The sequence below is a fragment of the Marmota flaviventris genome, chromosome 12 (assembly GCF_047511675.1).
Source record: "Marmota flaviventris isolate mMarFla1 chromosome 12, mMarFla1.hap1, whole genome shotgun sequence".
Lineage (NCBI taxonomy): Eukaryota > Metazoa > Chordata > Mammalia > Rodentia > Sciuridae > Marmota > Marmota flaviventris.
This window is the reverse complement of record NC_092509.1, coordinates 40,270,894-40,298,026: the sequence shown is the minus strand read 5'-3', so window position 1 is coordinate 40,298,026 and position 27,133 is coordinate 40,270,894. Positions and strand designations below refer to the sequence as shown.

The 27,133-nt window shown below is 36.6% G+C and overlaps 1 long non-coding RNA gene across 1 annotated transcript; it reads left to right on the top strand.

Moving 5' to 3' along the window:
• The first annotated feature begins 24 nt into the window (after positions 1-24).
• LOC139707825 (uncharacterized) lies at positions 25-24,776 on the top strand. The gene is made up of 3 exons (XR_011709248.1): positions 25-143; positions 1,161-1,298; positions 24,230-24,776. It is a non-coding gene; the product is annotated as an uncharacterized lncRNA (long non-coding RNA).
• The last annotated feature ends 2,357 nt before the right edge of the window (positions 24,777-27,133 follow it).

Below are 27,133 nucleotides of genomic sequence, written 5' to 3'. Positions count from 1 at the left end.
ATTGTAGTGTGCGCCTCCCAGTGCTCTTTCAAATCGGTCAAGCCCCTGCCTGCTAAGTCACCACGAATGGGGTGACCTGCTGGAGATGGGGCCCTGAGGCTCCCTTGAGAGCCATGGCAACTTGGACATCGCGCAATAAGCGAGTGAGCAAGGACCTACCCAGACCTGGACCCTTAGGGAACCCTGGAAGGACGTAGTTCTTAGGGGTTCTCAGAGTGATGGGTTTTGAGCCTTAGAGATGTGGCAGGAATGGAATGACCTCAGTTCATTCTAGATGGGGGGGGGGGGGGGGGCCTGAATTTGGGGCAGCCTAGTGAGGTGCTCTGGAGTCGGGCTGCAAGCGCACAAGGGTCTCGCTGCACAGGTGCCTGTTTGGGACTCCTCTGTGGCTCAGCTGTTTTACTTCGGGAACCTCAGTTTCATTACGTAGAAAGTGGGGTGATTATAGCATCTATCTCATAGGGGTTTTTGATAATTGGATGAGATAAAATACATAAACCATCTGGACGCAGTGCTTCCTTTACAAAAAGTAATTCCATTTCCTCTTTAAAAAATAAAATTAAAACAAAAACTTATAAATAGAATAGACTGGAAACTGCTACCGGAATCTCTATTCTCTTCCTATTTTAGGACATATTCATCTATCCGAAGTTCACATGTTTTTGCCAGAGCCTCCTTTTCTATTGCGGGAGGCGGGGCTGCGCCCTGGCGCGGAGGCGCGGACACGTATCGGTGATCTGCACCCAGCCCTGGCTGCTTTTAGCAGCCACTTGGGATGCGGCCAACCAGAGCTGGCCCAGCCAGCTCTCCACCTTAAGAAGGACGGGGAGAGGGGACTTGGGGGTGGGGGTGGGGGGGAGCGGTGGCGAGGGGCCGGCGGCCTGGCAGGTTCATTTACGCTTGTTAGGACGTCCCAGGGGGTTGTCTTTCTCCTAGAATGGAGTGTTTATTTTTTAATTGATGTGCTGTTTCATTTAGCGCTTGTATGGAACTCATGCTGGGGCTGTAATTACTGTAATCTCGGGAACAAGCATTCAGTTAGCCAGGAGGGTGGCAAAATAGTTTCTCTCTCTTCCTCCCTCCCCTCCTCTCCTTCTCTCTCCTTATCCTCCTTTCTTCCTCCTCTCCTGTTCTCCTCCTTTCTTTCCTTTTTGTTTCAGGATTTTTGCTCTTTGTCAGATTTCATACCAAGAACAAGAAGAACTAGAGAATAAAAGTCGCCGAGGGCGTGGAGAAAGAGAAAAAGAATTAAAAGTACATTTGAGGACAGTAAAAAAACAATTAAAGGTATATTTGAGGTTAGTTTAGGGATTTTTTGGGGTGGTGGTTGTGGGGGGTTTGGAGTTGGCGGTCATCTGTTTACAAACAAGTTTTGTGCCCAAATAAAATTAGGTAGGAGCATTTGTATATTGCTTGAGCTAATGGAATCTAAGTCTTCCTCTTTCAGTTTTCTATGGCTTAGTTTAGCAACCTATTATGAACCACACTATAAGTAGACCAGTAGAAGCACCTCCCCCGCCCCTTTCTGGCAAGTTCTGTTTTTTCCCTTCTAGGCAGATCCACCAGGTTATAGTTACACCCCACCTTCTTTTTCTTTTTACTTAAAAAAAAAAAAGAACCTCCTTATACTAAAAGCAACACTTCTCACTTTAGTTTTGGTAAAACTACTCTATAGGAATCCGAAATTCAAAGCTTCAGAAATATTAGCTGATTCAGCAGAAAATGGATCACTAGAGAATGCGGACTCGACCTTTACTTTTTTTTTTTTTTAAAACATCGATTTTTTTACCTCCCTCTCCACACCGGAATTCCCATTTATAGTATGTTAAATGGAGAAAGTCACCTATAGCTTTAGTTGGTACCTTGTTCCCAGAGGGCTAATTTCCAGAACATTCATCTAGAGGTAATTCCTAGAGTTGAAGAGTTCCCATCTGATCTTAGTGGTGGAGGCAGAGACCCTTATCCACAATCTTAGGCAGCTACATTGCTTGGACTAGGGAGACCACAGAAGGGAGGAGCTAGTTTCCAAAAGCAACACAGATGGGGAAAAGTTCCTTCAGCTTTTCTTCATCAGGGAAATGTCAAATATTGAAGTTTAGAATTACACTACATAAATTTACTAGAATTAGGTAAAAACAAACTGGCATTTGAAAATTGAAGCTGAAGATCGTTGATTTTGGCTCTTAATTGGCATTTGAATATTTTTCTTTTGAGACAAGATGAAAATTTTGATGATGTGGAATGTGGAAATTTTTGGTAAGTATTAGGCTTGAATAAAAAAAGCAGACAAAATTTTGGACTTTCAAAATTATAGGCTATTTGGAGGATACAACTGATTCATGATATTAAAACCACTTATATAAAGTTACAAAATTACTTTTAATTGAAAAAATATAACATCTTAAATTTACTGTTGAATTAAACAGATACTTGACAGTCTTTCAGAGAGAAGACAGAGACTTATGAAGCCAGTTAGTTCAGGAAAGGCAATGCTAGGTCAGATAAAAGAAATCAGGACCATTTATCTATGTTGCCAGCTAAATAATGGTATTGTGTGTGTGTGTGTGTGTGTGTGTGTGTGTGTGTATAAAGCAGCTACATTTTAGGGACGGGTAAATAGTTTTAGTAGTACATAAATAAATTAGTAAAGTTAAAGGAATTTCTGATTCAGTGCATTATATTTAAAAATCCAACATGAGAGTTTTGATACTAGAGAGGGCCTAACATATATTAATAAAATGGTATGTGAAAGATTACATGAAGAACTATTTTGTAACTAATGAAATTTCTTAGGTGTTATATCAAACACCATTTTTTTTTCCTTCTAAAAGCTCATTTTCTTTCAGGGAAATAATCAAGTATTATTATTGTTGGAGAATATACAACTCTATCAGGTAATATTGAGATATCTTGCCATTAAAAAAAAAAAAAAACCGTCTTTCAAAGGATTGTGTCTTCAGTTATCTACTCCATAAACAGAAGTAAAGTTAGGAATGAATTGGTCTTGTTTAAATCTCTACTAGAATTAACACAGTTGCTATAGTTTGGCTCTAGAATATCCCTGAAAGGTCCATGTATTAAGGTTTGGTTCCCAGCCCCTGGAGGTAATGGAACCTTTAGGAGGTGGGGCTTAGTGGGAGTGAGTTAGGTCATTGGCTATGTCCCTTGGAAGGGAATATTGGGACTCTGTCCTCTCCTTTTCCTCTTTGCTTTCAAGCTGCTATGAGGTGAGTGGCTTTCCTCCACCACGTACTCCCCACCACAATGTGCTGCCCCATAGTTTCTTTTCCACCAGGAAAAGGATCTCATCAAAAGGAAGTACTCTTTGCTGTGTCTGAAAAAATAGAGCAATGTTCAAATGGGTGGAGATAACTGAGGCAAACATGTGCCACAGGCTTGGAATCAGATGCCCACTTTGTGTGGCTGCCATTTTGGAAAATGGAGACTTTATTCACTTTGTAACTTTATAATTATTCTAAAATGTGTTTTAAAACAAATACTGATTTTTTTCTCCCTCATTTACACTGGAATATTGGCCAGATGGTGATATTCTTATGGGATGTATCATGCATTAGTTGGGAGCTTTTGAGAACAATAAAGACCTCCTAAATAAAATTAGTTTAGTTAAGAAGGACATCTCACATTTCAATACATCTAATTGCAGGAATTTCACCACAGGTTCCTCAACAGTGTTATATCTGTAGGTTGGCTTATAGGCCCTTAGGTTCCCCTTTGGTTAATGGAACCAGTGCAGGAGGAGTGATAGGACCTCAGCCTGTGAAACTCCCCTATTAGAAAAGGGGAGCCCTGAAGGCTTTCAACTAACTTCCTGATATAGCACAGTGTCTTATCTGTCATATGGCTACACTTAGCTGCAAGAGAGGCTGTAAAATTGAAGATCTGGTGAGTGGCAAGTGATTGGAGGGGAGGGTTCTGATAGCAAGAAAAGGAAAGAAAGAGGGGACAACCAACAGTGTCAGCTGCACATTGCTATATGAAAGAAATTAGCTTTCAAGCATATGTCAGTTAGCATGCTTAGTCTTCCAGGATATTTTGTTCAGTATGATCTAGATTGAAGAAAATCTTGATATCTATATGTTTTTTCCTTTTGGAGTTTAAACGGTACAATTCACTACATAGATGGTGGGAAAGAAATTTTGCTGTTAACTATGAGTTTTACTTATAAGGTGTGAATACTTGGTAGTCTAGCTCCTGAGTTCCCTTTTGTTAAACTGTCCCCCTACCCTTCTATTGGAGACTTCACTAAACATCGACAATCCTAGAATTTTAGTTTATTTTTTCTTTCAAGTCCCATACCATGTAAAATTTTTGTTTTTATTATTTTAACAATTAAATATAATGCAGGAGAAACTGTGTTAAATCCTCTATCTGAAGTGCTATGGCTATAAAGGAATCTTTATATACAAGTAAATATCGATTCAGATAAGAGTTTACATCTGATGTAAAAACAGATGTAAACAATGATCCATTTTAAATGGTGGTCTGAAACAATAATAATATTTTACTTCAGTAATACAAATAATAATTATTAGGGCATCAGGGACATAGAGGTGGCAAGGATGACAATGGAATTTCTTTCTGTTGTATGTTTATCTTTGACTAGACTCAGGTAAACAGGGGTAAATTTTTTTTCTCCTAGAAGTGGCTACACTTGATTAATTTTTCCAATATTGCATGAGTCTTGCATATTTTTAGAAGCAAATTTACCTCATAGGGATAACCTTGTAGTTTAGTGTATAGAAGTATAACTTGTATTATAAAAACAATTTCTAAAGATAAAGTAAGAAAATTGATGCATTGAGGTGTTGAGTTTATTTAAATAATAATACAACATAATTATGAACTTATTGCACACTTTCTTACAACCCTGCTCAGTAGGATGTGGTTTGGAAAACCCTAGTCTGGACTAACTTCAAAATATACTTTTAAGTGAAAAGAAAAAATCAGGCTATAGAACTATTGAACTACATGGTATGGGTCCAATTACATTTATAAATATTCATAGAAAAAGACTAGAAAGAAATCCATCAAAATGGTACCCAACGATGTATTTGAGTGGATTAACTAGGAGTAAGTTTTCTTTTTAAAAATAATGATCTAGATTTTATACTAGGGAAAAATGATCTTGAAACAATCCTGGACTTAGTGAACTTCATGCCTATTATATGTTATTTTGTGTTTTTTTCTCATTATATAGATAAAAATTATCAAAGGGCAAGAATCTGTGTTAGCTATCTCTTTCCATATAGATTATCTATCATGTATGATCATGTGCTGTTTAGCTATCTGTGTCAACTGAATCAGTGATTGAATTATTATCTTTCCTTTTGGTTGGATTCTCTAATTCTAGTTCCCCTGAGTTGTTCTTCTGATTGAGAATCTGTGATTTTGAATGGGATGAGGAGATGGAAAAGAGGAAAAAAGTTTGCTTCTATAGTTGGGAGACCACAGGATTGTTGTGAGAAGTAGAACTCTTAGTAGTACCAGCCTTGAGTACCCTTGGCACCTTGTCTGGTTTTGCCCTGGGCTGATTGGCCTATTGCCAACTACTTTGTCTCCATGGTATTACATATTGACACACTAAACTATTACTTGAGTATTTTTTTTATTGGCTATGAGCAAAGTAAAAGTAACTGAAGAAGACTTGTGGTGGTATAGAGAAGATAGGCTTTGCATGGGGCACTTCTGTGGGCATGCAGCTCAGGTATTTGCTACTTAGATGGGCAGGTAACCTGCAACCTCTTGGATCTTTACTTACTCATTCTTAAAGTGTGAAATGACAAATGGAAGAGTCTTTCGTGGGTTGTGAGTTAGATGACATCAAAGTACAATGCCTGGATTTTGACAGATGAATTTTACCCTTAATGTATACAATGATAAGAATTGTATCTGTGGTTGCAAAAATTATGACTGGATGAAATCATGTTGATCTTTCCTCTCTTAATGGTAGGAAGTTCTCTTTTTACATCTCACTCATAAATTCACTATTTAATACAAACTTCTGATTATTATTGTTGCATAACAGAGGTTCCAAGACCTTTTTATTTGGCTCATACTTTGAGGGTCACAAGTTTAGGAAGGGCTTGGCTAGGCAGATCTTACTTGGCACCTCTTCTGCAGTTGTAATCAGCTGTCTACAGGACTGCAATCATTTAAAAGTTTGTTGGATGGAGCTGAACAACCAAGCTGGTATGCTCCTGTGGCTCTCCATTGATGCTGACTATCTACTCTAGTGCCTCCATGTAGACTTTCTTAGCTTGGTTGCTTTAGAGTGGTTGGATTCCTGCATGGTGGGGCATCTCCCAGAGCCAGCCAGATGAAAACTGCATGATACTCAGATTCATACAACAGAAGTGTTTCAGCTGTACTCCGTCAGTTGAAGCCATCCAGATGTACTCTGATTCAAAGACAGGGGTATGTACCTACCTCAAAATAGAAGGAATGGGGCTGTATTTTAAAATCACCATAGTGTTAGATGGATAACATGTAGCCCCTTTTACATGGAACTCTTGTGGGATGGCCACAGATAGTCAGTTAGAATGCTACTGAAAAATATTAGGAAACAAATAAGTGTTCTTTAAAGAGCTGGGAGCTGGGTGCAGTGGTACACGCCTGTAATCCCAGAGGCTTGGGAGGCTGAGGCAGGAGGATTGCAAGTTCAAAGCCAGCCTCAGCAAAATAGAGGCATTAAACAACTCAGTGAGATCCTGTCTCTAAATAAAATACAAAATAGGGCTGGGGATGTGGCTCAGTGTTTGAGTGCTCCTGGGTTCAATCCCCGGAACACCCCCCACCAAAAAAAAAAAAAAAAAAAGAGCTGGGAAAGGACTACACAGAGGGGTTGAAGACTGATCAGGAACTGTGTGCTTGAGGAGAGAGGAGAAGTTTCAGGTATATGGACAGAACAGTTAAAGATGAAATTCTCTTTGCATTTACTATTCCTGAAACAGCAAGAATTTTCCTTGAACAGAAAGATTTGTATTTGTATCAAATTAGTTGATATAATTTGTAACTTTGAATAGTTACATTTTGAAATCTACAGAGTCCAATAAATGGTACAATGCTTTCTGCCTAGAGTGAGGAATCCAACTAAAGTGACATAGAGGATATTGACCTCACATTACCTGAGACCTGGAGGAAGGACAGCTGCCAAACTGTTGATCTGTGACTCCATGCAGTTTAAGGATCCAAGGTCTTTCCATCTTTTTCTCTGTCTTGTTGTGTTTGGTCAGTTTCCTTCATGGTTCCTAAGTGGTTACCGATTCGGGTTCATGGCTTCACCATGCCAACACCCAGAGGCAGAAAGAGGGATGTTCTTTTCCTTTGTGCCTCTTGCCTCCCCCCGCACCCCCTATACTGTTAGCTGTAGATGGACACAATACCTTTATTTATTTTTATGTGTTGCTGAGGATTGAACCCAGTGCCTCTACCACTGAACTACAACCCCATCCCTCCTTTTTGTCTCTTTTTAAGTGCCAGGAAGGCTTTCCTGGAACTGACTTGCCCTCATGTTTCATGGGTCAGAACTGGGTGACAAGCCCTGTTACTGAGCCCTGGCCCTGGGGGGGAAGGAATCACTTAAGTGAAGTGGGGTTTGCCATCCGGAAGAAGGTCAGTACACTGGCCTTGAGCAGATAACCAAGGATGTCTGCTCAAACCTCAAGGTTTGTTACATCTCTTGGCAGGAGAGAGTTTTTTTTGGATCTAACTTCTGCTGTTGAGGGTTAGGCTAGTAGTCTTGGAAGATTCTTACACTCTTTTGTATGCTAATTATCAAAAAAACTGAAATCCTTTCTCCTCTCCCTTTCCCTATAACTTCATGCAGGTGGGATCTATTAATAAGGCCAGCTGTTTATTTCACCAGAGCAACATGTTTTGCTTAAGAGTATATTTCTGCTTTAGAAATTCAACTGTCTATAGGGCCTCCAGGCCAGGCCAGGCCAGGCCAGGTTAGATGAAGACTGTCGATCAGAACAAGCTGGGTGGTTAGTGGTGTTTGTTCATGTTCCTGTCTCACCACAAACTCCCTACAGGGTAATTACTTGCACGAACACCTTCCTAAACAGTCAGGAAGCAGAGCTATGAAGAATTGCCAGAGATGGAAATTTATTTCTCACCTGTGTGCTTTCTAGAACCTAATAGGACTGAGAAATAAAGAGCTTCCAGCCACCTGCAGAGAACATAGAGTCCAGGGGAACCATATGGGTGTTTGTCTGTGGATGGATCAAATTCCCTGCTGCTGTTGTTGCCCAAACCAACCAATTTCTAAAGAACTATGTCCCTGTGAAAGTGCTAAGGTTTATTTGTTCTTTATCTTTGCTGTAGCACTTTGCCACTTTAGCCTATTTTACTTTCTGTATGTTATTCTTAGTTTTGGATTATTCTCTGTTTGCAGAAGGACATTGGTGGTACAATGGTTGAACATTCTGTTTCGAATTTGGTAGTTGCTTTTCTTCTGTAGATCCTTGTTTGGGAGACTTCTTTCTAACCATGTTTTCCCTAAAAGGGGGTAGGAAAATGTGATTGCTGGGCTTGTTCACCTGTTATATGAACCATGTAAGGTTTACATAGGTCGCCTTTTACAATTAGGTATTTGCTGGCATCCTTATTTGAGAGTTTTTGCCTCTGTGAACAACTGCCACTTGTGCAGACAATCTTTTCCTCAGATATGTTGGCTTTAGGATGTTCTGTTATTTTGGTACAAAAAGGAAAGGACTCATATTTTTATTTGTTACTCTGTTATCCCATTGACTATTAATCATTTTGTTTTCTACTGGGATTCATATGGTCTTTGGATTCCTATTTCAAAAAACGTGTGTATCTCTATATTTACTGTGACATTGTCTCTTCACTTTGTGATCTCTTTGGTCTTGTCCTCTAGTCTTAAATAGAACGGAATGATTTGCCTTGTGTTTTATGTGTCAAAAATCTAAAAAGATTCATTTTCCATTAGGATTCTATTAGAGTTTGGTTGCCTGGTGGTAATAAAATACCAAGGTTTCTGCTGGAAGGTAATCTATTGAAATGATATATCATGATTTTTTTTATTAGAGTAAAAAATGTAAGTTTAACTAAATCGAGTGAATCCTAACATACAATTCATAATTGCAGAATGATAAATGTGAGCCTTGTTCCTCAATCCCCCAAGTGAGCAATAAAAACTGTACTTAGAAAAATGTTCTAAGTTTGGATTCTATGCTAATAATTACTATAGGGAATAGACACTTTGCTTAAGAATAAGAGTGACCAGAATAAGGATGGAAAGTGGTTTTATCTGTGTTACATTGTTAATGTACTGGAGGATAGTGAGAGAGAGGATGGATAGGCAAGGTTGGAGTAGAATAATAATATTAGCTGCCATTGATAGCATGTGTTATTATTTGCCAAGCTCTGGGCTTGACACTGCTCCCCCCACACTTTTTAAAAAATATTATTTTGGATGATTCAACAACTAGTAACAGTTAACCCAACTCAAATTGGTTCATGCAAAATGAAAATTCTTATCTCACATATCAAGAATTATAGAGGTAATGTAGATTCCTAGCTTAGTTGATAGAGATTTTCAAAAATATCCTGGAGGATTTAAATGCTGTCTATTTCTCTGGCTTGCTATCCTCAGAGGTGTTGGTGGTAGTGATCTCAGGATTACAAGATGGCTACAGCATTCCAGGCATCTTCCCAGAAGCCTCCTGGAAGATTTCATTGGCTAAATTAGGCTGGATAGCCATCCCTAAGCCTTTCATTGGCAAGACAAGTGGGATTAGCAGAATAGGCTTAAAGACATCATGCATCTGGCTATACTATCTATGGAGGTGGAAAAGAGTTCATCTTTCTCTGAAGTACCTGGCCATGTGGAGGGGGGTGAATACCTGAATGAAGTTTATGTTTATAAGAAAGAAAGAAAGGAAATGGAGATGGATGTTAAATAGGCAACTGACGTTCTGCTACATGTCTACAAACACCTCTATCTCCAGCTCCATCTCTATAATTTATACTGTTTAGGCCTCTTAGCAAATGTGTAAAATAAATATAAAAATAGTGGTTTACAGATGAGGCTCACGCTACTATTATGTATTGTTTTTAAACAGTGCAACTCTTTCTTCTAAACAAAATCTTGCATGAAACTATGATATACAAACACAAAATATCTAAGTTTAAGTTGAGATTATGAAATGGACAATTCAAACTATGAAATTAATTTTAGAAAACACAATGAAGCTATCTTGATGACCATAAAAATTTGAAAACATTAGTTAGGGATGACTTTATGTCATCTTATGTGCACCTGAATTTAGGAAAAAAATCTATGCTGACCTATACCTTTCCTAACCGCTGTTTCATAAGAAGTTTAGATAGGTGCACAGAAATGATACAAGATGCTTTATGTGGGGGCTACACATAAATGCTGATCTGAAGGAATAATTGACGGTGTTTAGGGTTTTGAGGTGTTAGAATGGTGTACATAATTCAGGGGAGTGTCTCTCCTATATCTTTTAAAGGAAGTATCCTCACAGGCATAGCACTCCTGGCTGGTCCCCACCCCATCTCCAGATGCTCACTCAATCCTCCTACACTGTGATTGGCTGTGAGTTTTGAAGGAGACCTTGAGGATGCCTCAGTCAGCCACTCTTGTTCTTTCCACTGTACTGCTCTTCTGCCAAGCTCTGTTCCCTCCACAACAGGCCCACCTCTCTCTAACATTGCCAATGACCAAGGACAAGTCTGCTCAGTGCTAGCAGTCAGTATGAGGAAACACACACTAGCCCATTAAAGAAGCCAAATTTTCTAATATTAGCTTTCCTGCTTCTAAAGATTTTTAAAACTTCTCTATCATCTATCTTATATTTTATTTTTCAACCATTTGTGATTTAGGGTATAATAAACTTTCTGTTTATTTATCCCTACCCTGCCATAGAGTATATTTTTCTTTTATAAAAACAAAATTCTCCTTTCTCTAATAGACTTTGATGGGAAGGAAAAGGGGGAGGGAAAGGGGATCATGAGCTGGAATCAATTTCCACATATGCATGAGTTTGTCAGGATGAACCAACTACTATGTTTATAAAGCTCTAATAATAATGATTTTTAAAAAATATACTGTTAACCGGGTGCCATGGCATATGCCTGTAATCTCAGTGGCTGGAGACAGAAGGATCGATGAGTTCAAAGCCAGCCTCAGCAACGTAGCAAGGCACTAAGCAACTCAGTGAGACCCTGTCTCTAAATAAAATACAAAATAGGGCTGGAGATGTGGCTCAGTGGTCAAGTGCCCCTGAGTTCAATCCCCAGTACCAAAAAAAAAAAAAAAACCTCCCCCCAAACTAAAAAACAAACCAAACAAAAAAGATATTGTTAAGAAAATTAAAATGTATACTACATATTTTGAGGAAATGTTTTAAAATTACATATCAAAATATGTGGAGTATAAAAAGAGTGCTCAATACTTAAAAGGAATAAAATAATGCAATTAAAAATTATATCCTAAAAGATTTTAAACAGAAAATAAATCAAATACATAAGTCATATTTAATGAATCAGTATTTTTATATATTTGTCTCAAATCTGTCTTCTTTAAAATAAGTAAAACCTTAAAGATATGAATTAAAATCTCATACCCCATCCCCTTTTCTCTACAGAAGTATGTACTAATCTAAAGGTGGTCTGAATTGAACCCTTGGATTTTTTTGTACTTTTTATGCTTACATATATGCATATCTGTTTACAAAACGCCTGCCTAGCAAGTGCGAGGCCCTGGATTTGATCTTCAGCACAACATAAAAATAAATAAATAAAGGTATTATGTCCAACTATAACTAAAAAATAAATATTAAAAAAAGGAGTTTGATTTTTTTAAGATGAAAGTTTAAAAAAAAGAACAAAACTAAATGACATTATTTTGAATGGATTTTTAAGTATCTTATAATTGGTACAATAAATTCCCTTTTATAATTAACTTTATAAACTCAACACTTAATATTGTTCTGGCTAAAGATTTTATTTTAGTTTAGTTTTATTGATTTTAGTTTTTTAAATACACGACAGGCGAATGCATTACAATTCTTATTATACATATAGAGTACAATTTTTCATATCTTTGTATATAGAGTATGTTCATGCCTATTCATGCCATTATACGTGTACTTTTTTTTCCCCATTACAATTCTTATTACACATATAAGAGCACTCCACTGTATGAATTAGCCACACCTCGTTTCGACCCTGTGACTGAGTGGTAGTTTGGTGGATCCTCTGTTGTCACTGATACCGCTTGGTGATGCTGTGAATTCTTTGTGTATATCCCATTGTACGCATGCTTGGGAGTTTCTCTAAAGTAGACGTCCAGAGATGGAATGGATCATGTGCAGAGTATAGACAGACCATCCAATTCACCATCTATTGATAAGTTACTCTTCATAGTGGCTGAACCAAGTTACATACCCTCTGAAGCCTACAGGACTTTCCGATTTCCTATCACCTCACCAGCCCTGGGGAGACTTGACCCTACTTGTCTAAAGAGTAAATGGAGGACACTTGTTGTTTTAATCTGCAGTTCTGATGGCTAATGACAGTAAGCACATTTTACATGGTCTTGTACCTATTGAGTTACTTTCCCCCCAACTTACCTCTTCTTATTCTTTGTCCATTTTTTTTCCTCCTGTGTTTTACCTTTTTGTGTTTTGATTTTGGGACTTTCTGAAAATATCTTAAATGTTCATTCTTTTGCTTAGAAAATGTTTTCTGAGTCTATGGCTTTTAATTTTATTGTATCTTTGGTAAAAATAACTTTAGATTTTTAATCTACTCAAATTTATTAATCTTTTCCTTTAAATTTTTTGTCCTATTTAAGAAATTCTCCCTTAATATGTGGTGCAGTTATTCTGCTCTATTATTTCTAAAAGTTTTGAACCTTTCTTGTCATATTTTAAGTTTTAATATGGAATTTATTTTGTGATTTGTGTGAAGTAGGTGTCTAATTTTATTTCTTCTCATGTGTATCAACAATTAAGATAGCGTGAGTATTGAATATTCCTTTTCTTCTCCTCATGTGTAATGGAACCTTTACTACATACCCAAATTTTATAGGTACTTAAGTTTATTCCTAGGTTCTATTCATTTTCATTGATTTATTTATTATTTCTGCCCTTATAACACATATTTTGATTGCTAAGGTTTTGTAAATCTTAGTTCCTCATGAAGGAACCTTGATCTTCCTCTTCAAAATTATGTTAGTTATTTTTATCCATTTCCTCCCAAGAATTTCAGGACCACTTTGTCACAAGATCTGTGCAAATTCTGTTGTATACATGGTTTGATTTCTCCATTATTTGTCTACTTTAATATTCTTTCTAAGAAATCTGCTTTTGGTTTTGTTGAATCTTTCTAATTTTATTATGGTTTATTTTTTGAATCATGAATTATGTGTTTTTAAATTCTAATTTTTATTGCACTTTGGTCAGAGAGCAGATTTTTTTTTTTTATGCTGAAGATGCTTTTTGAGATTTAGCAATTCAGTCCATTGAAAATTTTTGTAAATGTTTCACATGTGGCTGAAAGAATATGTTTCTCTGTATGTGCAGGCTCTATATAATAATAAAGTTATTACTGTTAAGAAGTGTAAATTAAAATCCCCAGATAAAATTGTAAGTTTCTAGGTTCTTTCCAGTAAATCTAATCTTGTTTCTTTATTTTGTTTGTTTTGAGATTATGTTACTATGTACATAAAGGTTCAAACTGCTGATTGTTGAATTGTTCCTCTCATCAGTAGGCAATGACTCTTTATCTCTCATAATTTCTCCCATCTCTTAATTTTGCTGATGGTTATATGTGGTTTTGTGATGTTATTGTTAGTACTTTCATATATTCCTCTATTCTTTTACTTTCAATTTTTCTATGTTTAAGGTGAGCCTCTGATTAATGAAGTACAACTAGATTTTCAAAATAAAGTCTGAAAGTCTTTGTATTTCATTTAGATATTCTAGTTTCTTTATATTTACTATGATTAGCTTTATACTCTGTCATCAAATCTAAAATACCATTGGCTGTAGATACACCATCATTTTAAATAATATTAAGTAAGAAAAAAATACCATCAAATAGTACTATAATGCTTTTCTGAACTCATTAAAAGGGACTTTTATAATTAAAAAAATCATATGTTGGTCCTATGCACATGTATAAGTGAAAAAAAATCAACAGCTATTTTTAAAAATCATCACATTCACAAATCTTACTAAATTGCTTTTTGACTCTTGGTTTTTGCTTTTCCAGGGCCATCATTCTCCATATGTGCTAGAGCATTGATAATACAGAATTTCTCAGAAAAACAAAAGCCATTAGAATTTGCTCATAAGCTGACTTTGAAATTATGTGGAACAAACCTCTCTTTGAGTCCAGCTTTTGGGAATGTGGTTCAACCTGTTTGATTCATGACCTTCCTGCTTCTCTCCACAACTGTTTGGTCCTTAGGAGTTAAAGTACTGTTCTATTTTAGAATTTTTTTTTTTTTTTTTTTTTTTTTAGAATTTTTTTTTTCCTGAGATGCCAACACCCATTATGCAAGTTCTGATTCTGGCACTTTCGATGTTCATGCCTGTATAGTTACTCACTGACATCTATGTCACAATTGCTGCATGGCTGCCAGAAAAATTGCTCTATTATCAAAAAATATGAATTCTGATTTCAGAGATGTTAAAATGTGAACAAATGCGCACCTTAGAATTGATGACATATTTTCACACATATAAAAATATAAAGTTATTGTTATGTTTTCTCTTTGACATGTCCTTTTTTTCTGGGCTATTTTCCCCCTTTTTTCTTGTCCTTTATTAGATTGGTCAGTGTTTTTAGTCTCCTTTGTTGAACTGGAAGTTACACCCTGTGATTTTGTTCTTTTTTTGGTAGAATTTAACATCCATTATCTTGACAAAGTCTAGTCAATCTTAGGTACTTGTTTTTTAATAATCCAAGTTATTGTTATTTTTGTTATTTTATGATCAATTCTTACTCTGATTTATTCATACCTCTAATAATATGTTTCCTTATATTTCACTTCTTCCTTCTGGATTCAGCTTTTTTCTTCCTGAGATGCACCATTTGTCATGAAAATGTCTGCTTTATGCCCTTACTTTTAAATGATAGCTAAAATGAATATATACTTCTTGCCCTGAGGACAGGGGAAGAGGAAGACTATAGTTCTTGATAATGGGTGGGTAGTATAAGTTGAGTTCTAAACCTTCCCCTACCCTCAACTTTAAAAATAAGCTCATTATTACTGACTCTGTTCAGATTAGGCTGGGATTTTCCTATTCTCCTTGCAATAGAGCCTTTCCTTGGCTCTGGTTTAGTCCCATGTCAGTCGCCCTTGAAATGTGCAATGGACTACTTTCTTCTCTCTACCCCTACTCACCCCTCTAACTTTCAGGCTCCTCTTTTATTGGCTGGCTGTTGGGAATTTATCTTCTGATTTAAAGTCTGCATAAAATTTTTATCTTGCATTTTTAGATCTTTAATGGATTCTAGAAATGCTTTTTCATTGGCCCATTCTGCCTCTCTATGGACCTTCTGAAAACACTGCATTTTTCTTTCCACAATGTATTTTATAAATATTTAAAATAATTAAGTTTATATTAATATTCAAAACAGTTAAGACTATATTAAAAGTGAGATTCTAGTGTCTTTTTTTCCCCCCAACTTCTGGTTCATTGAAACCTTGGACATTGTAAAATATATTTTTTAAAGTGATATATTTACTCACCCAGAGTGAGTAAATCAGACTGAAGTCAGAGGCCTCCTCTGAAGATTTGTCAGCTGTTCTCAGCTATGCATCTGAGGTATCAGAAGTCCCTACCCCTGGAGACTTTGGTTGTCACCTCCCCAAATAGCAGATGTACTTGCCAGTGTTGTTTTTCTTCTTCTTCTACCACCACCACCACTACTACTACTACTACTTCTTCTCCCCATCTGCCTCCCCCTTTTTGGTACTAGGGATTGAACCCAGGGGTACTATACCATTGAGCCACATTCCCAGCTCCTTTTTATATTTTATTTAGAGACAGGGACTCACTGAGTTGCTTAGGGCCTCACTAAGTTGCTGAGGCTGACCTTGAACTCAAAACCCTCCAGTATCAGCCTCTGGAGCCGCTGGGATTCAGGTGTGTGCCACTGCACCCAGATGCCAATGTATTTCTTCAATTTGCTGATTTGTAACTTCAGATTGGTTAGACCAAAAAAAGAAACAAAAGTGGGTGGGGTAGGCATAAAAATGGTGGTCAGAGAAGTGCAGAGTAGCTAATCATCTAAAAAGAAGAGAGAACACCTTCTTGTATGTCTGTTGTCTGGTTGCATTTCTTTTTCTTTCACTTGAAAGGTAATTAATTACCTAATATTTTTTCTATACCACAATATTTTTTTTTAATTTTTTATTGTTGGCTGTTCAAAACATTACATAGTTCTTGATATATCATATTTCACACTCTATACCACAATATTGAGGAGGTGAAAACTCTCATTGCCTGTTGGTATGACTATAAAAGGGTATAGCCAATTTGACTCTTTCTCTTAATTCATTAGCTTTTGAATCTAATAAACCATTGTAAAACTGAGCATTTTAGAAATAGTAAACACTTATTACTTCTTACAGTTTTGTGAGTTGGCTGGGCATTTCTCTCTGGGCCTGCTCTGAGCTGGTTCGTCTAGGATGGCTTCACTCACTTGTCTGGGTATCTGGAAGGCTGGTTCATTTGGAAGGGGTTTCAGCTGTAATAACATTTTCCTCTGCTCCAAAGGAACTCTTATGCTCCAGCAGGCTAGTCTGTGCTTCTTCACATTGAAGAGCAGCAAGAGAAGGTAAACAATGCAGAAACACTCTACAAGCCTCTACTTGTGGTATGTTTCTTAATGTCCCATGGGTCAAAGTAAGCCCAGAAATTTGCATTTCTTGATGGAAGGAGAAGAAAGTCACATTATTAAGATTGTGCATGTAGGAATGGTGATAAATTCTTCGGCCATTATTGTGATCTACCATAACATAAAATAAATACATTCTTTTTTATGTCAATGATAGTTGGTGACTTGCACATGTGACATATCATATATTAGATATATACAAGGCTTTTTATGTCAATCTCTTTTTACAATGGGAAACATTGGAAACCACTGTAATATTCACTAATGGAGGAATGGTAATGACAACAACAAAAATTCAGTGGTATTGAATACCAAAAAGCAAAGAGAATGCTATAGATTCATGTATGTGGCCCTAAAAAGACATTTTTAATATGAAAAAAGCCAGTAGCTGAACTATACACAAGTCCCAATTCATACAAAAAGCTAAATTGCTATAAGTACATATACATTTTATCATATGCATATGAATAATAAAATGTTCAGAAGCATAAATACTATATTAATAGCAGTAACTACTTCTGGGAGGGGATTGAGTAATAGTCAATAGGAAACTTTGTTTAATTTTTTTTTCTTTTACAAAAATGAATGCATTCATGTATTTATTTAAACATAAGTAACATTTTTAAAATGAAAAACTTTACGTGATTTTCATATATTGTGTTTCAGTCTTATCATTCAAGTTACTTTTGTGCCACTTGGTTGGAGTTTCAAAGTTAACAAACTAGATCCAAATAAGGGTAAACTTATAGCATTTATCTTAGTGATTATGGTGTCCAAAGGGCCAATAGGCATAATTCCACAGTGTAGTATATAAAGTCTATCCACTGTCTGTAGGGACTGACTGGCCATTTAATTATTATTTGTCTGTCTATATTAACATCTTGTGGTTCTGTGGAAAAGGAATTATGCCAGGCAAAATACCAAAGTTATCTCCTCAGCATGCCCATATAAGTTACAGAAAGAAGGGCAGGCTTTGTTTCATTTTATTGAGCAATTAGAATAGAAACAGAAATGAAGAATGAAAACACAAAATTTCTAACTATACACTTAAGAAACCACTGAATACTAGTGATAATTATATGATATTATTTTCTCTTATTGATTACTTATACACGTGCCTAATAGTATGTTTACATAATGTATTGATTTGTCATTTCGAAGGTAAAATTTACAACTGCAAAATACAAAGTTTCATGTAAAAACTTTGGCAATATGAAAATGTGTTATTTCATGTATTGGCTTGCAGGCTTTAAAAATGTTTGTGTTCTCTCCTATTGTGTTTTAAAATGTATACACACATATGATATGTCAAGAACTATGTAAAGTTTTGAACAACCAACAATAAAAATTTTAAAAAAATGAATGTACTGAAAAAAAAATGTATACACACACACATTTTTCTTATAACACATACGTACACACACACACACACACACATGCACCATTATTCATTAGCTCTCTAAGGAGGACCAATTACCCAGGGATGAAGCAGGTGCACATTGCTACTCTTTTACAATATGCCTCATGTCATCATTTCCATATATTTGGACAGACTGCCTCTCTCTGAGGAAAACTCTTAGTTTTTCAGTTTGATGTCATAAAACCAATGGTAGTAATGGGATACTGGCATACCTATAAATTATGAGATCTCTAAGTCTTTCTGTAGGATTCCATGAAATATGAATGGGAATGTGGGTGATTTCCATAAGCTTCTGGATTCAAGGGAGTTTATGTGGGATCCTGTTTAGGTTTTAGAGTATTGTGCATCCTTTACAAGTGCCACCATACTAATTGGGTGAAATTGTGTTGCAACTGATGCATGCGTAAAAATCTTTGCTGTTAATATTTAAACTTTTTTTTTTCAAATTGGTATACAATGCCAGTTAAAATAGTTGGTTGAAAGTCAGAAAACTAGTAAATTATTTCACGAATTGTAAGATGACGATTACTTAGGGACAGCAGCAGAAAGCAAAGCATTTGGTCTGACAAAGAACATTATGGACGAGTGAAGTCAAGGAAGAATTTGTTAAAAATGTTTCCCATATGTCAGTGAAATATTAAAACATATAGCACTTTCTTTTTTAATAAACTCTTTTATTATTAAATATTTGGATGTGATAATGAGACTTTTATAAATGTTTATCTTTGAGTTCATTCAGTTTTCTTAAAAGTGAATGAGATTTATTATATAGCCACATTGTTAGTGCAAATAAATGAAAACAGTTTAATGTTTAAGTCCACTCTACCACTAAAAGTTTCAATTAATAGTGACATGTTAGTTTCTGAGAGGGTATTCATGCTAAAGGGGTGCAAATTTTCGTTCAGCAAAGATGATTTATGTGTTTGATTTTGGTAGACAATGGCCTCATATTTAGAAGCCTGTTTCATCTGGTAATATGCTAAAAGAGCATAGATATACATGTGGGAAATATTGATTCTGACATCTCTGAACTCTTCATTATCTTATATACTGTATTATTGACACACAGCTATTTATGTGTGATAACTTGCAGCTCTAATTCTCCTCACTTCTATTTACCTCCTCCTGGGTTTATTTACATGCAGCATTGCTGCTAATTAGCTTGGGGAAGGGGGATGGAGATTTCTACACATGCTCTTGGTTGTGGCCCCATGAGGAGATGGTCCCATACCTGGGAAGAGCTTCGTCTTTCTCTCATTACCTGCAGCAAACAGAGCCAGCCCCATCAGTGACCAACTGCTGTGCTCGCAGCTTCTAGTAAGGAATTGAGCAATTTGCCAAATTAATTCTCTCCCCTTCAAGGTAGTTCTCTGTAGGTAATGCCTATGTATGCACACTCTTCACTGGATGACTTCTTTAAAACATGCTTTCCAAGATGGAAAATTTGAAGATGAAAAAGGGCCATCTTTCCTGCCCCTCGTGACTGATTTTAATAGTTTATTAAAAACTGTGTTCCTGTGGTGACATCATCATGAAGATGCTTTTAAAGATCTTTGGCTAATTTTGACTTCATCAAAAAACTGGACACATTGATTTGTTTTCATCTGGTAAGCTAATTGTAACAAGAAAGACGGTAGGCTCTGAAAATGTCTTATTTATAGGTTTTTCCAGAAGAATCAGCCTGAGTGGCTGCCATATTCTCCTTATACCCTTGGAGTTCCTTGATGACTAGAGAGAGTCCCCATGGTTATAATATGGAAGCATTACTCCTTAGTATGTTCCCCTGGGACCCAACAGAAGTCATGGTGATGTTGTCTAGAAGTCAGTATGGAGAAGGTGAGATTCTGTGTCTCTGGAAACTCCCTGGGAAGGTTAATGCACTCTTGTTCTTGAGATCTTTCTAGGGCAGGCACAAACAATTTTGACTCAGACTTCCTTCCACATACAACATCAATAAATATGGAAATGAAGCCTTCAAATCTCACTTCTGATGAAACAATGTGCTGTCTAAATTCAGTTAATTGTAAGGTACTTAGTGTTGAAAGACAAAGATATGCTAATCTTATTAAAATATGCCTGGTTAAATTTAGCTATAAATTCCATTCAAGGACTTTTGCTTTATACATTGTTCCAAGTCAGAATGTCTGGAAAGAAAGCCACCCACTGTGCAGGATACAGACTTAGTAATTTGAAAAGGTGAAAAGTTTAATTATGAGTCTATCTTCTGGGGAAAAAGTAAAGGAAGGCTGAATTCTTAATTTTTTTGTTTGTTTAGATTAAACCAACTGAAGGACTCTTTTACATTGTGTACATTTATATTACTCTGTCAGTAAGAAAAGCTTTTAAACATCTTCTCTGTTTCATTTGAATCAAAATTGTTTTTAATATATACAAGTGGGGAAAGAGCTTTAACTAAAGGTAGAGTTCAACACTGTTTAGACAGAATCAACCAATTTTTGATTTTCAGATAATTAAAGAGTGTAGCATTTTCAATATGTGGCTAATGGCCCAAGTGGGATTTAGACAGTAAGGGTTTTAATCCTGATTTTTTTTTGCTTACAGTGTTATGTAATTTTGTATTCATTACAGAGCCTCTCAATACCTCAGTTTATTTTTATGTAATCTGGGGTAAAACAATGATGTATTTTAAAAAGAGCTTAAATTTTAATTCTTAAAAAATAAAATATCGGTTCTTTGTAGAATATCTATAAAATTTATATGTAACATAAAAGTTAGATAAAATATAAATATATGTGTATTAATTTATATACACATGTACACACATATACACAACATCATACATAATCCAAACTCTAAGAGATAAACTCTATTCCATTTTGGTTAGATTTCAGATGCCCCTTAGCTACCTGTCTGTGCATATGTGCATATCTATGATCAAATACTAGCTTATAGAATACCTACTTTTTATGCAATCATAAAATTATACTGTATCCTCATATTATTAGATATTCTTCCATATCACAGTAACAATTTTATTTTTTGAAAATAAAAAGTCAACTTAGTGAGCCAGGAACAAGTTGTTAGGCATTTGGTTTATTCCTTTTTTTGTTAATTATTGCAAACAATGCTACACTGAAAGTCTCTATGCATTCTATCCATAGTTTGACTTAAGTTGATTCTGATAATGTGTTTTAAAGAAATATGTGTATATCTAATTATGGATTAATGCTTATAGTATTATAATAGTATTTTCAATAAAACTTTGATTTGTGACAGTTTTTATTTTAAAATTATGTTAGTTTTAGATCTGTTTAAAAGTGTAATTCATCTACTTACATTGGTGGCTGAAAAACCTGTTGGGACCCCAGTGATTTATGAATTAGTCGCAGAACTGGAAGTTAGAAGTCCTTGATAATGTCACATGTAGAAGTGGCTTCAGTTCTTACTGTTTTTCTAAATCTCTGTTATGGAAGGAAAATTTTGGAATTAGACATATTGACTATTATTATGCCTGCCTCACTACTAACTAGTTGTGTGATCTTAGACATTATTTATTTTCTTTAAATTTCAAGAGTTCATGAGAAAAATGGGCCTATAGTGCCCAACTGGAAAGAATGGAGACTCTAGTGAGCCCTTATTTGTAGAAGGGACAGAGAGGTGATAGTTCCTGTGCCTTGGCCAGTGCTTTGTCATGCATCTGGTCTCCCAAAGTTCGTCATTCTCACTTATCTTTCCTGATCCAGTTCTCAGGCAATCCCTGATGATTCCACTTCCTAAATCTCTCAGATCTCCATTTCTGTCAAAGTCCATTCCCACTGCCTTGCCCCATTTGTCACTTGTCTGAGGACATTGTCACCATCTTAGCTTGTGACCAACTGAAGACAGCTCTGGTGATGTGGGCTTCACTGGTCCTCCTTCCTTGGAGTCTTGGGATTTTCTAGGCTCATGCACTTTGTGGGGCCTTTGTACACTTTATCTCTGCCTAGAAGGTCCCCCTGTCCCCAAGTGACTCCCACCCTAATGAGCCTGAATTTTTTGTATTGGGCATTTTCTTGTCATTCAGCTTTTAGCTAGACATTACTTTCTTATAAAGACCTCCCTAAAACTTGGGTGTCAGTTTCCACATGTAAAATGGAATATAATGTAGTATCTACCTAATAGGATAGTTGGGAGCATCAAATGAATCAAATATATGTCAAATACTTAGGAATTTCCTGGTACAGAGAAAATTAAATTTAGGTATAATTACCACTTTCATTAACATCACATGCATGAACACCATTTTTGTCATCCTCAACACCATCATCACTCCCTGATCATCACTACCATCATGATGACCATCACTGCTACCACTATAACCACTACCAATAACAATCACACCATGACTATCATAGCCACTGCAAATGTCATACCCATCACCACCATCCATCACTATCCTAACCCTCCCTTCTACTAATATGTCCCTAGTTCCCACAATACCTGCCACATACAAGATACAACAAATATATGTCAAATGTATAGACTTACTTGATTATAACTGCCACCTAACTGATATTCTTATTCTCCATTCTTTCTTATCTCTCATCATACTTCATAGGACTACAAATCTGATCATGACTCTACTTCTTTTACAATTCAGTCCATTCGCACCCCCACCACAAGTCAAGTCATGGTCTGATACACACAGCCCCTCATAATCTCCCTCCATATTCATTTTTCATTTCCTTTTTCAAGTTTTTCTCTTTGTTTTTCTATTTGTAACAGAGAGCACACTTACTTACTTTGATGCAAAGTAAGCATTGATTGAATGAATAAAACATTCCATTACATTTCTTGTGTGAGTTAGACACCATTAAACTAATGAGAGAGAAGCTTCTATGTCCCCAGGCTGCAGCTACATACCCTCTTACAGTTTATTATGGTTTGGATATGAGTTGTCCCCAAAAGCTCTTGTGTGAGATAATGCAAAACTGTTCAGAGGTGAAAATATCAGATTATGAGGGCTATAACTTAATCAGTGGATTAATCCATTTGAATGGATTAATTGGGTGGTGACTATAGGCAGGTAAGGTGAGGCTGGAGGAAGAAGGTAACTGGGGCCATGCCTTTGGGGTTCATACTTTATCTCTGGCATCCCTCTCTATCTCTCTCTCTCTCTCCTTCCTGACTGTCTTGAGTTGAGCACCTTTCCTCCACCATGCCCTTCTACCAGTGGTGTTCCACCTCAACTCAAGCCCAGAGCTAAGGAGTTGTCTGACCATGGACTGAACTTTTGAATTTGTGAGACAAAATAATCTTTTCCTTTTTCAAGTTTTTCTCTTTGTTTTTCTCTTTGTAACAGAGAAAACACTAAGAGGCACATACTTTGATGCAGAGTAAGCATTGATTGAATGAATAAAACATTCCGTTACATTTCTTGTGTGAGTTAGACTCCATTAAACTAACGAGAGAGAAGATTATATTTGGGAAAGAAACTGAATAACAGTAGGTCTCTTATTAAAAATTTGTTAAATAAAAAAGCATTATAATGTAGTATATGAGCCTGTACATCAAACACCTGTTAAAAACCAGTGATGGGGTGGGAACATAGTTCCTAAGTCCACTGGGTACAGCTCATGCACCATCAGCTCAGTCCTGTCTCTTTCCAGCTGCTTCTGCACTGACCAGTTTTGTGCAGGCATACTCTGAGAGTGTAATCCCTCAGCATGTGACAAGTTCCTGTATCTACTTGTCTTGGAGCTTCTTTGGGTAGGATACTCAGCCATGGAACTGACTCAACAATCAGGCATAAGCAATCAGGAAGTGTGTGTGTGTGTGTGTGTGTGTAGGGAGAGTTAATGTGGAAGTTATTGCTTTAGGGGCCACCCTTGACCAAAGGGGCAAAAAGCCAATGAATACATGTTTTTCTTCTTCCTCCCCCAGGCAGACAGTTCTGACGTGCATCTCAATGAGGCTCCTCAGAAGGTCCTGGCAGGATCTAGCACCAGTTGCCTGTAGCAGTGGCCAATTCAATTACACATCCCCACAGCGGCTGTCCCTTTGGCCTTGTTTCATCCTCCCTAATCCTTCCCTTCTGCACCCTGGGATCACTTCCCAATTAAACTACCTGCACACCAGCCTTTATCAAGGGCTCTGCTTTCAGGGACATCCAGGCTGACAAGGGCTGCTACAGTTTCAGGTTTGAAACTATCAGGAGGTCTCACACAAATTCTAGAAAGATACAGTTTTCAACAAGAATGAGATTTTTAAAGCTATGTAAAAATATATATATTTTTTGTCATAATGCGTTTATTTCTCTCCTTTTAAAGATCTGGAATAGATTTTTAAAATAATGCCTATGGAAAATAGAATTATTTTCCTAGCCTTTGAGAATACACTTAAATGCTTTATGGATCTGGTTAACTGCAGGGATCTGTTGTTACTATCTTTGTTTGGTTTTGCTAAATAATCATGCATTGATGCTCTTATTCTTGGGGTGACATTCTTTGATTGTTTAAGGAAAGTCTATGTTGACTCAATTAATTGATTCTATTGTAAATCTTGTGATTAAAGAGTTAATATTAATTCATTTATTCAATTTTCAATGTGGTTGCATGTCCAGGCACAGCTTCAGTCCTATGAATTCATCCAAACCTTCAGTCCAGTTGATTCTTAGATGAAAGGCCATGTCTCAGACACTCAGGTTACAGTAGCCGTGAGGCATGACTTCTGCTCTTGGGGCACAGCCATGTAGAGCCTCCATGTAATAAACAAGTGCCAGGAGGAAGAGGGTGGTTGACAAGGAGTGGCTGATTTTCCCGTGTAGAGAATGGGAGAGGAAGAAATTCTGAAGAGGTTTCCTAGGGAAGGTAGCAGTCAGATATTTTCTTAAAAGATCAGTAGCTGTTTCTTCTCAGCAAAGGAAACAATTAATAATGCGAAGCAAGAGCTTACAGATTGGGAGAAAATCTTTACCACATGCACCTTTGATAAAACATTTATCTCTAGGATATATAAAGAACTCAAAAAACTTAACACCAAACAAACAAACAAAAAACCCCAAATAACCCTATCAGTAAATGGGCTAAGGAACTATACAGACACTTCACAGAAGAAGAAATGCAACTGATCAACAAATATATGAAAAATTGTTCAACATCTCTAGCAATTAGAGAAATGCAAATCAAAACTACTCTAAGATTTCATCTCACCCTTGTCAGAATGGCAATCATCAAGAATACAGGCAACAATAAATGTTGGCAAGGATGTGGTGAAAAGGGTACATATGTTGCTGGTGGGACTGCGAATTGGTGCAACCACTATGGAAATCAGTATGGAGATTCCTCAGCAAATTGGGAATGGAACCACCATTTGACCCAGATATCCTACTCCTTGGTTTATAACCAAAGGACTTAAAATCAGCATTCTATATTGATGCAGCCACATTAATGTTTATAGCAGCTCAATTCACAATAGCTAGACTACAGAACCAACCTAGGTGTCCCTCAACAGATGAATGGCTAAAGAAAATGTGGTATATATACTCAATGGAATATTTCTCAGCTTTAAAGAGGAGTGAAATTATGGCATTTGCCAGTAAATGGTTGAAGTTGGAGAATATCATGCTAGGCGAAATAAGCCAATCCCACAAAACCAAAGGCCGAATATTTTCGCTAATATGTGGATCTTAATTCACAATAAGGCAGGGGCACTAGAGAAGAATAGCATTACCTTAGATTAGGTAGAGGGAAGTGATGGGAGGGGAGGAGAGGGGATGTGGGCATAGCAAAGAGAGTAGAATGAAACAGACATTATTACTGTATGTATATATGTGACTGCATGACCAATATGATTCTGCAACATGTACACTCAGAAAAATAAAATTATATCCCATCTATGTATGATATATCAAAGTGCATAAATGCATCTACTGTCATGTATAACTAATTAAAAAAAATTTTAAATTTAAAAAAGATCAATATCTGTTGGTAGGGATGGTGAGTAGGGAGGTGCAGTCAAGAGACTGAAAATAAATCTCAGAAGCAGGAAGTCCTTGGTGCCAGGCTCAATGTCATAGCAGGAGGTAGGTGCTGATGTGACTTGGATTTTATCCCACAAAATGGGTCCACTGAAGATGGCTCTGCAAGAAGGGGACTAGATAGCAATGTGACTTATTGCGTCTGAGAACATAGTCAGGAGCCCAAAGTGAGAGACTCTGATACCTCTAGTCAAGATTTTCTTTGGAGAGCATGCAGAAGAGATATTGTGAAGGAGGAAAGTTATCAGGGCCTTCCAGTTGGTCAGGAGCAATGAATCAGTCTGGTTTCTCAGTCTTGGGAAACTCCTTGGTGTAACAATGCCTTAGTGGGTATTGGCCCCTGGATGTAGGTGAGGAGAAGCTCCAACCTCATATATAAAATCTTTCACCAATTTTTATATCAATTATGTCCTTGTTCATGTTTGATTGCCTGTTTCTAGGTTAACACCCTCCTCCTCCATTCACACAACATGTGATGGGGCATAAGGACAAGAAGTGAGGGAAGTGACCTTATGGCTGTGACTTTTGCATGCATTTCAGAATTTCAGAGATGTTTTTCTTAAAGATCTCATTCAGTCATCCTGTTCTTTCTATAACTTTAGCACAGAAAATTGCTAGGCCTAAGTGATTCTAACATCATGTTCTAATGTCTTTTTCTTGAGTTTTTTTAATGTCTAATTCTATGACAACAAGACAGCAACATACTTCTAGACACCATAGTATCAAATAAAGACTAGATAAAGGCAAATTATTATAAGTCAAAAAGAGAAAGAAGTAATATGTTTATTTCTACATATTCCTATACAGTT